Raw genomic sequence first — 9,593 nt, forward strand, 5'->3', positions numbered from 1 at the left:
ATAAGAGTAGGTAGAGTAAGTAAAGTAGGTGGATGGCGGATGAGGTGGCGGTGGAGGAATCGAAGAAGGTGGAGACAGTAAAGAAGGTGTGGATTCGAGGAGTTGAGTAGCATACACACTCAAGTCGAAGGTGTGCTATGAGCGGCGCACATCTGTCTCGAGTCTCAACCCCGTTGGCACATCATCCGAACATAAAGCTTTCGTCGATCGTCGATCCTTATGTAACACACCCAACTCTCCTCAGCTGAACTTTACAGTCCCTCACCACACCGTGAACTAAAGGAGAGTAGAGCAGAGTAGAGCAAGCTCGGTATCTATCGTACGGCTGTCTATCTACCGTTTCCGTCGCATTGTCTAATCGCCACGTCCCCAACTACGACACCCTCGCTTATAGATTCTCGCTCCCGTCAACTTGCGCTCTCAGTAACTCGACAAATCCGCGGCTCGTAGTCCCCCTTCTACTCTCCGCTCTCTTATTTTTTAGTCAAAGGACAATAATATTAGGAGGTAAGGGCTCCTATATATATTTTTCTTCTCTCTTTATTTATCAGCAGACTCGAAATTATTATTTTCTCACTCCCACTCGTTTTTTAGTACCGTCTCTTACTTTTCCAACACCCCAACACCTTAAATCACGGAAATTGAATCCGACGTGGCATGCGGGATGAGCCCTATATTTTTGCAAGATTATAAACGCTAAGGGATTGCTTTCATGCGTTATCTTATGTATAATATATACTAGGGGAGAAAATTTTACTCATTTATTTTATGTTGCTTTACTTAAACATTACTCAAATATAATCACATTTCTTTTATTATAACTCCTTATTTTTCTTTTCATTAAAAAAAATCGTAATTTTTTTTTTTTTTTTTATTAATAATCGCGTAAAAAAATAATTGGATGAACGCGTGTCATTAAGTTGATCCGTCTTACATAAAGAGATGATCCAAGCTTGCTTATCATACTTAGGGGTATAAAATAGAGTGAGCAAGTAAGACGAGAGAGTTTAGTCTTAGCAATAAGGAGGGTGCGTTCACGGTTATTTTCAATTATCCTTCGACCTTGCACCCCACACCTTCTATTATATATATATATATATACATATATATTTTCCTCATCTTTACCTTACCTCAAACTATCTCACTTTCTACTCTCTACTGATTCTACATAGTTATACTACTTATATAGTTGTATAGTCTCAACGTGACGGCTCACGTTGAGTTTAGAAGCAGCCACAGCAACCCCTACCCAGTTTCCTCGCTACGGGAACGCGTAATATAATGTATGCGAGATAAAGACGCGAGTGTGGTGTGCCGCACCTTTGTATCAGAATAGACTAAGATATTATAAAGGAGGAAATAGTGTGTGTGTGTGTGTGTGTGCCTGTGTGTGTATGTGTGTGTGTATAGCGAACATCGGGTGAGAAAACGCATCTTCCGTCTCTCCTTGTCTTTATCTTGAGACTTTATCTCTCTCTGTACGCTCGCTGGGAAGAAGGAGTCCTGCAACGCCACCCAACTACTAGGGGTGCCCATAACTTATCGCAGATTTAAGGCTCTTAGACTTAAGGGACTCTAATAATAATATAGCGCCATTGCCGACGGTTCATGGAAATCGCAACCGCCAAGACAGCGAAGAGTGAGCGAACAAACGAACCGCGAGCTCTTTCTTCAGCTCAACCGGATTATTGTTATTACATTTTTATACTTCGCTATATATATATATATATACACTTGAGTCGAACCGCGGACCATGCGAATTTTAATTTACCATTTAACCCTTGTCATTTTAGAAACTCTTATTAACATTTTTTTTTTTTATTAATGTACACATTCGTAATATTTAACTCAGGAAATTTTATTATGAAATTTCATGACATGTAAGTTTTAAAATTTTTTTATTTTATGTGTGGGGTAATTTTGATATTAAATATATATTTACCAAGTATTAATGGATTTAATATTAAATTTTAGAGTTTAAATTAAGTTATATTTTGATAAAGGTATTTTGTAGTAGAAATTACTGAATATATATTTACTTTTAGAAAATTATTTTTTTAAAAAGTTTAACTTTGCAATTAAATAAATTTTAAAGTTTTATTAGATATAATCAATATCATTTTGCCAAAATTTATTTAATGAGCTCAGTTTTTTTTTTTAAATTATTTGTCTAGCTCTCTATATTTTTATTAAAAAAAAAAAGTATATTATTTTTATATTAATTAATTTAAAACACAATTTTTTATTACTGAAGTTAGCAGACATCTAAAAATTTTTAGATTTTTTTTCAAGCCAAAAAATTATAAAAAAAAATATTTTAAAAAATTGCATTTAAAGTTTTTAAAATTTTCTACATGTACATATTTTTAGTTTTTTTTTTTATTTGTAATTGAATTGTTGAAAAAAAAATCTGAAAATTTTTAATTGTCTGCTAACTTCAGGATCATAATTTTTTTAAAGTTTCTTCTCTACAATTAAAAAAAAAAAAAAAAATATAATAATAATAACTAAAATGGATAAGACAAATAAAAGAGCGTGAGATTTTATGACGTTAAATTTTCAAGATCTTTTTATGTGATGTGGGAACATAAACAAAAGCCGACGATAAATTTGGCAAGTCGGAGAATTAATAAAAGATTACACCACGGTTACGGCAGTACCCGGTTGAGATAAGGCCTCGACGGTGTTTCCCAACCGGGGCAACCAACACAGGAGTTGAGGTGAAGGAGACAAGTATACAGTATAGGTATTCCCAAGAAATAAGGACAACCTTCGAGGGAATATAAGGAGTATAAGAAGAACACGGTGCTGGTAAATCATCGGATATCTTACCCGTAATACATAAAGCACCCTTCGTACAGCTTATACTCCGCTCCACTGCTGCTATCTCACCCGAAACTTCCAGACAAAGATGCCGACGCCACATCAGCAATAACCTACGCGAAATTACTGTCAAACACAAGACGAGATGGAAATAAAAAATATAACTGAGCTCAACTAAATACGTAATGGGCGGGTTATTTTTTTTCTACTCACTGTATTTACGTGGGAGTCAGAGTCAACATTTATAATGATAGTATGGGTAAACTTAGTTTAGCTATAGGTACACTTAGTTGACGACGTCCCTTGGACGCGTGTCAGTGTTGACTTGATATTACATGCGGGATAAGACATCGACTTTGGGACTCTGGCTATGGCAAATACGAGATACTAAGGGTGGATGCTATTAATTGGGTAATATTACTAAGGGCACGCACACTTTGACGCTGAGAACCAACGAAAGGAATATCTTGGCTTTGATGTCGACCACGGTCCATTTCATAACGCTGTAGACATTCTTAATTAATTAATTGACATTTCGTTCGATCCAAGAAACCAACCCACAAGAGTTTAATCATACGAGGTAGATTTCGCGTCACGGATTCAATGCATCATCATTGCTCTTAAATTTTTTTAGTTAATTAAATTTGTGTTGACGTTTAGATTTTTCTCAATTATTTCTATAGAACACCAAATTTACAGTGTTTTTAGATTATTAGAGTTTTTATCTAAAATCAATTATAGTTTTTAAGAGGATTTTTTTTTTCGACACGAAGAAAGTATAAAATTTAATTAATCAAAGAAGCGCGGGGTAAAGTGGGGACACTGAAAAACCATCTGCTGTTTTTTAACTTACGTCAGATCTTTTACTTTTTTTTTTCTTTTTTAGTTAAAATTACTCAACCGTCATTAAAAAAATTTTTTTTTTTCATAAAAATTTTGATAGCCCACTTTTCTCGTGCTTCTGATAACCCATTTTACAAGATTTTTTATAGTACAAATCTATATATTATAACGAGCCGGCGGTAATTCTTTAGCAGACTAAAAATACTAAGTATGAGTTAAGCCCATGAAGAAAAGAAAACTGGTATCTTAGTCGTCTTATTTAGTACAGAGGCACCAGGAAGTACTCAGTGATCTATGGTAGGATTACCGTAGACGGTATTTCTTCATAACTGTTTCTCATGTTCTACTACACCCCTTTCCTCAACCACAATTTTAACCTCAGACTCACTTGCTTTCACCATGTAACGGCCATCTCCATTTCTTCATTTTTACTCTCGTCTCTTTTCGTATCTTTTATTGTTACCTCTCACTACTACTTTGTCCACATGTGCGCCATCTTTCTCACACATCTGACAAGAAAGTAACTTACAACTGGCTCGATATATCTATTGCAGCAAAGCTTACGCTCGTAGTATAGACACAGGGTGTAAACACCCTGCCTCAGTCTCAACCTCTCGCTTAAACACAACCACCGCATCACCACAACTATAACTACCAACACATCAGCCTCCTGCGGGGTCGCAGGACCTGGAAAGCGCCAAAGAACCGTTTCAGGCGGGAGAGGGGAGAAGCTTGTATCTTAATAACATTCATGAGCTCAGATATACCCAGTAGATTTATTGCCACGGCACCCATGGATACTACCAAGATTCAACCATCCCCGTACAGCTTTACTTTCCTTTAACTCTCTGGCATTTTCTATCTCCCTTTAACCGTCTTACCTCCCTCAAACTTCATTTGAATCTATTCTCTTATTCTTTTGTTATGTAAGTCTGATTCTTAATCTCATAAATGAATTATTATATTCGCGGAATTATTCGATTCATTTTTTTTTTTATATTTATACACTTAAATATTTTTTAATATACATAAATTATAAATCACAATATTTAAGATTTTTCACAACACAATTCGTTTAAAAAATTCATTAATTTTTTATGAAATTGAATAAGTTATAAAATAGAGGAGGCAAAATGGGCATCCTAAAAAAAAATGACGATTAGTATTTTTTTTATTGCTATTCATGATACTGAAGTTAGCAGACAGTTGAAAATTTTCGAATTTTTGTTTCAACGACGTAATATAAAAAAAAAAAAATAAAAATAAAAATATGCACATGTAGAAAATTTAATAAACTATAGGTGCAATTTTATCAAATATTTTTTTTTGATAATTTATTGTTAAAAAAAAAATCCAAAAATTATTAAACGTCGGCTTACTTCAGTATCATTTTTATTATTCTTTAGGTCGCTAAGTAATTATTTGATGAGTATATCCCAATTGTGAAAATATAAAAAATTATTTTCTTTAAAATGGAAGGTGGCTCAATTTACCCCATAATCTCTATTAGTTTGCTTCCTTATTATTTTTTATGAATAATTAAAAAGTTCTATTTCATATGATGCTGATGTTAGCAAACGTCTGATAATTTTTGAATTTTTTTCAAAACGGTAAATTATAAAAAAAAAATATTTAAAAAAAATGCACCAATAGTTTTTTGAATTTTCTACATGTGCATATTTTTAGTTTTTTTTTTTCTGTTATAAATTTTTTGTAAAAAAAATCCAAAAGTTGTCAATTGTCTGTTAAGTTCAGAGTCATTCAATTTTAGATTTTTTTTTAAATTTTGCACCCATGCCTTAGACGTCTAGTTTATTTCCTTTCCATTATAAATTCAAAAATTATACTTAATATAACAGACAGTTACATGAATTTGTTTTTATAATAAAAAAAGAAAAAAAATAATTTTATTTGAAGATATTAATAATAATTTAATGTAAGGGTTTGAAAAGCTAGACATCAGAGTACCGAGAGTAGAAAGCCCCTCGGTTTCGCTGGCTGGTTGGCCGGCTGACTACCTTCCGACTCAAACCAAGGCAATACAGATTTATGTAAGTATTTAACGCAAGCTCTTTGCTTTATCGCAGACCAACCAGCCAAGTTGTCCCATCTTAGACGTCCGAAAATTTACCATTACGTTCTTCCTCGGTCATCTTAAACTTTCATATTTCTTTATCGTCACTCCATCGGACTCTATCCTCCATCCAAGAGGATTTATCCTGGATTCCAAAAAAATTTATATTTAAAAAAAAATGTCAAGTTATTAGAAAACATATTCTCAGCAAATGGACATAATATTGATATGAGCTTTTTCAATAACCTCATAATACTCTCTCGAGTCTTGGAGATTTAACAGAGGGACAGGGAGAGGGTTGATATTATAGATGAAAGGGGAAAAAATAAAACCGCTCGTGGTCTGTCGTCCCGATAGACTAGCTAAGGAAGGATTTTGTTCGCCCAACCGTATAAGAAAGCTAAAAGCCATCGGTCTATCGACCTCGATGACCGTCTTGGTCGCGACCTATAACCTGCCTCTTATTTTATATATATAAAATTTTTATTTTTTAATATTTTAAATCTATCCCAGTATCTGACAAGACTAACAAAAATTTTATTAAACAATTAGAAAAACAAATTAAATATATTTTTTTTTAATTCTTTAAAATATCGTTAAATACTGGATAAGGAAAAATTAATTTCGACTATTATTTTTTTAATTTTATCATACAAATTAGTTCGACGACAAAAATTAACTATAGTAGATAACAAAGTATTACAAGTAGCACAGTTTTTAAAACTTAAAGCTGCAATCGTTTGAAATAATTTTGAATATGAATACTTCTATACTAGTAATATACTACTTTGCTTATGGATAAAATATGCTAGACTGTAGGTTTAATATTAATGTATCTGGTGCTAAGGTAGTAGGGATTGGACAATTAGAGGTACGAAAAATGATATTATTATTTATTTGTATCAATTTGTCAATATAAAATTTTTTTTAACAGATTTATTTTTGAAAAATTAATTTATTGAATCTGAATTTAGCTTTAGACGCATGAATAAAATAATTTTTTTTATACATATGCATAAAATAGAATTACAGACTCGATTTTTTCGGTTATGGAAAATCATGGAATGGATCGGGGGCAACAATTGTTAGAGCTCGTAATTCTCGTGTTTGGGGCGTGATCTGGAAAATGCCTGGAAGCAAAGTAACCGATTTAGATCGACAAGAAGGTGTACACGACGATTTATACAAAGCGATTGAGATTAAAGTTACGAGTTTTAGTGGTAAAGTTTATCATTGCCGCAGCTATAAAGCGGTTGTAGATCCTAAGTCAGCTGTTGAGCTTGATCAATTACCAGACAATCGATTACCTCCTTCATTATACATGTGACTATACTACATAATAATTTTTTCTTTGTTATTTATTATCAATACTTGATGAAAATAACTACTGTTTATTATTATCAACTAGGCAAGTTTTGATAAAAGGTGCGCAGGATCACCATTTACCACAGGATTATATCAAATTTATGAAAACTGTAAGACACAATAACATTACTGATGTCTTCCCTGAGGGGTAAGATATATATAGTCATATATAATTAGTGGGGCATGATGAATACTTAATAGAGTAAAGAACGACAAATAGAAGAAAAATAAAAAAATTTATTCGGAATTCGAATTACGGTTGAAAATTTATTTCAATAGCGTCATAACTAAGCGAAAAAATTTAAACCACAGCGCACACTTGCCCCACATTAAAAAGTCATGTGAGACAAGTGTGCGCTAAAAGTTAATCAAGCCGATTAATTAAGTGAAAAAAATCAATTGAGAGAGATACGTTTGAAATTTTTAGGATCTTAGTTTTTCAATGTCACGGTATTTTCAGAAAATATTTACACAAAAAACGCATCGTGTAATTTAAAATTTTTCTAAGTACCGTCGTGCCCCAGTAATTTTTACGATTTTTAGATTAGAAGCTTGTGGTTTAACTGGTCATTAGATACCCTTCCGTTTCGTAATTTTATAAATTTATAAAATTCATAAAAAAAAAGTAATTTAAAAATTTAAACTAAAATTATCAGTGAGTTTTAACTAAAAATATGAAAAATAAATCTAATGAATAATGTAAAATAAGCGTGTATTATGAGTAACAAAATTCATCTTATGTCTTATCGTAAGATTTGTACAAGAATTTAAAAGGGGGTAGTAAACTGGCCGACACAGAGTCTTGCACAATCTTAATACTGTCTTAAGCCCCTCTCGCGCGACATAAATTATGTATCGTCCGGGCGCGTAAGACGTTCGGATCCCGAGAGCACCTGGTATTCACCAGCAACTCTACTCACTTCCAAACCAGTACTAGCACTAGCACTAGCACCACACTACCAGCACTAGTCTCTTACTCGTTGGTGAACGCACTTTATCCTTTCTCAAAAATTCTTCTTCTCTGTTTAGTTCCTTGTTCCCACTACTACTACTACTACTTCTATTTGTTGTTGTTGTTGTTGTTGTTGTTATTGTTGCGCACGTAAAATCCTCTACACTCATCGCTCTTATACATCCACTACTAGCTGTAGCTATACACACTAACAAGACAAACTAAGTATATATAAAGTGAGGTCCCTAAATTTTCTCAAAGTCTATAAGGGTTAAGGAATTAACCCGGGTCGTCAAGACACACGATGAATAAGAGGGTAAAACGAGTATACGGTAGAAGACACTAGTCTGCGGTATGGGGCAGAAGCTTAATAACCCTCGATTTCAAGACTTTCCTCCGGCATAACCGGAGTCGGGTCCAGAGTGTAAGCGAGAGACAGCTGGAGAGAGAAAGAGAAAAAAAATGAGAGATAAAGGCCCTTGGTGAAAACCATTACAAGGATTTCTTTTATTTACGCCAGCGAAAAGTACCCCTAGAGACTTGTTACTTATTCTTTCTCTCGTTTACTCAGTCTTGATATGATATATCTATACAATGTCCACTCTCATACTAAAGATGTGGACTCAAGACTTAAACTCAAGAGGCTAAATACCGTGATCTCGGCTGGCCAGTAATCTTTATGATACGGCGATAGATCTTGCCCAATGATCCAGATAAAAGAACTATCCTGGATGGATTTCCGACAGCATTATATACTTACGGCTGAGTTAATTCCACCCGACGAGCCAACACTCGCTCGTATATCAATTAAGCCGTGATTGCGGATAAATGCCGAGGGTCTTATAAATATTATATCATTCTATAAACGTTTCTCTCATATTTTCACGGGTCATTTACTTTTTAATTAATATATTGTCATACTATTTTTTTATTTACTAATCCATTTATTTATTTATTGGGATTTTTATAAGAAAAATATTTTACTTTTCGTTTATATTTGAAGAAAATAAAAAAAAATTGCTTATTTTCGGGTTGAAAAAAAAATTCCACAAAATTAATCCCCAATAATATTTTTAAAAAAATTTTTTGGTGCCCCATCCACTCTAGTGATGATAAAATAATTAATTTAAAGAGTAATAAAAAGTAAATTTCGGGATCCATTCTTAGAATATAAGTAAGGATTAAAGAATAAGGACGTAAAGTAGACGGGACGGAAGATAGAGATGAGTAATAAAAAAATGAAAGCTTGATTTGTACAACCTCATCTCTGGCATCATCAGAGGAAGCATAAAAAAATAATAAGAAGCTTCTTCATGCATCCCTCAAGGATTATTTAAACCAATCCCGGCTAATTTGCAAGCCTCTCAAATTCGCCCATTTAATTGTCTCCATCTCTTCGGTCGCATTATTCCCTTTCATATTATAAAATACGACATACTCAGCTCATATATTAATATTAATAATATTAATGACAGTCAATGAATTATAAAGTGTTTATTTACCCCAAAGTAATAGTTTTACTCAGAACCGGTAATT

This window comes from Microplitis demolitor, chromosome 3 (genome assembly GCF_026212275.2).
Source record: "Microplitis demolitor isolate Queensland-Clemson2020A chromosome 3, iyMicDemo2.1a, whole genome shotgun sequence".
Lineage (NCBI taxonomy): Eukaryota > Metazoa > Arthropoda > Insecta > Hymenoptera > Braconidae > Microplitis > Microplitis demolitor.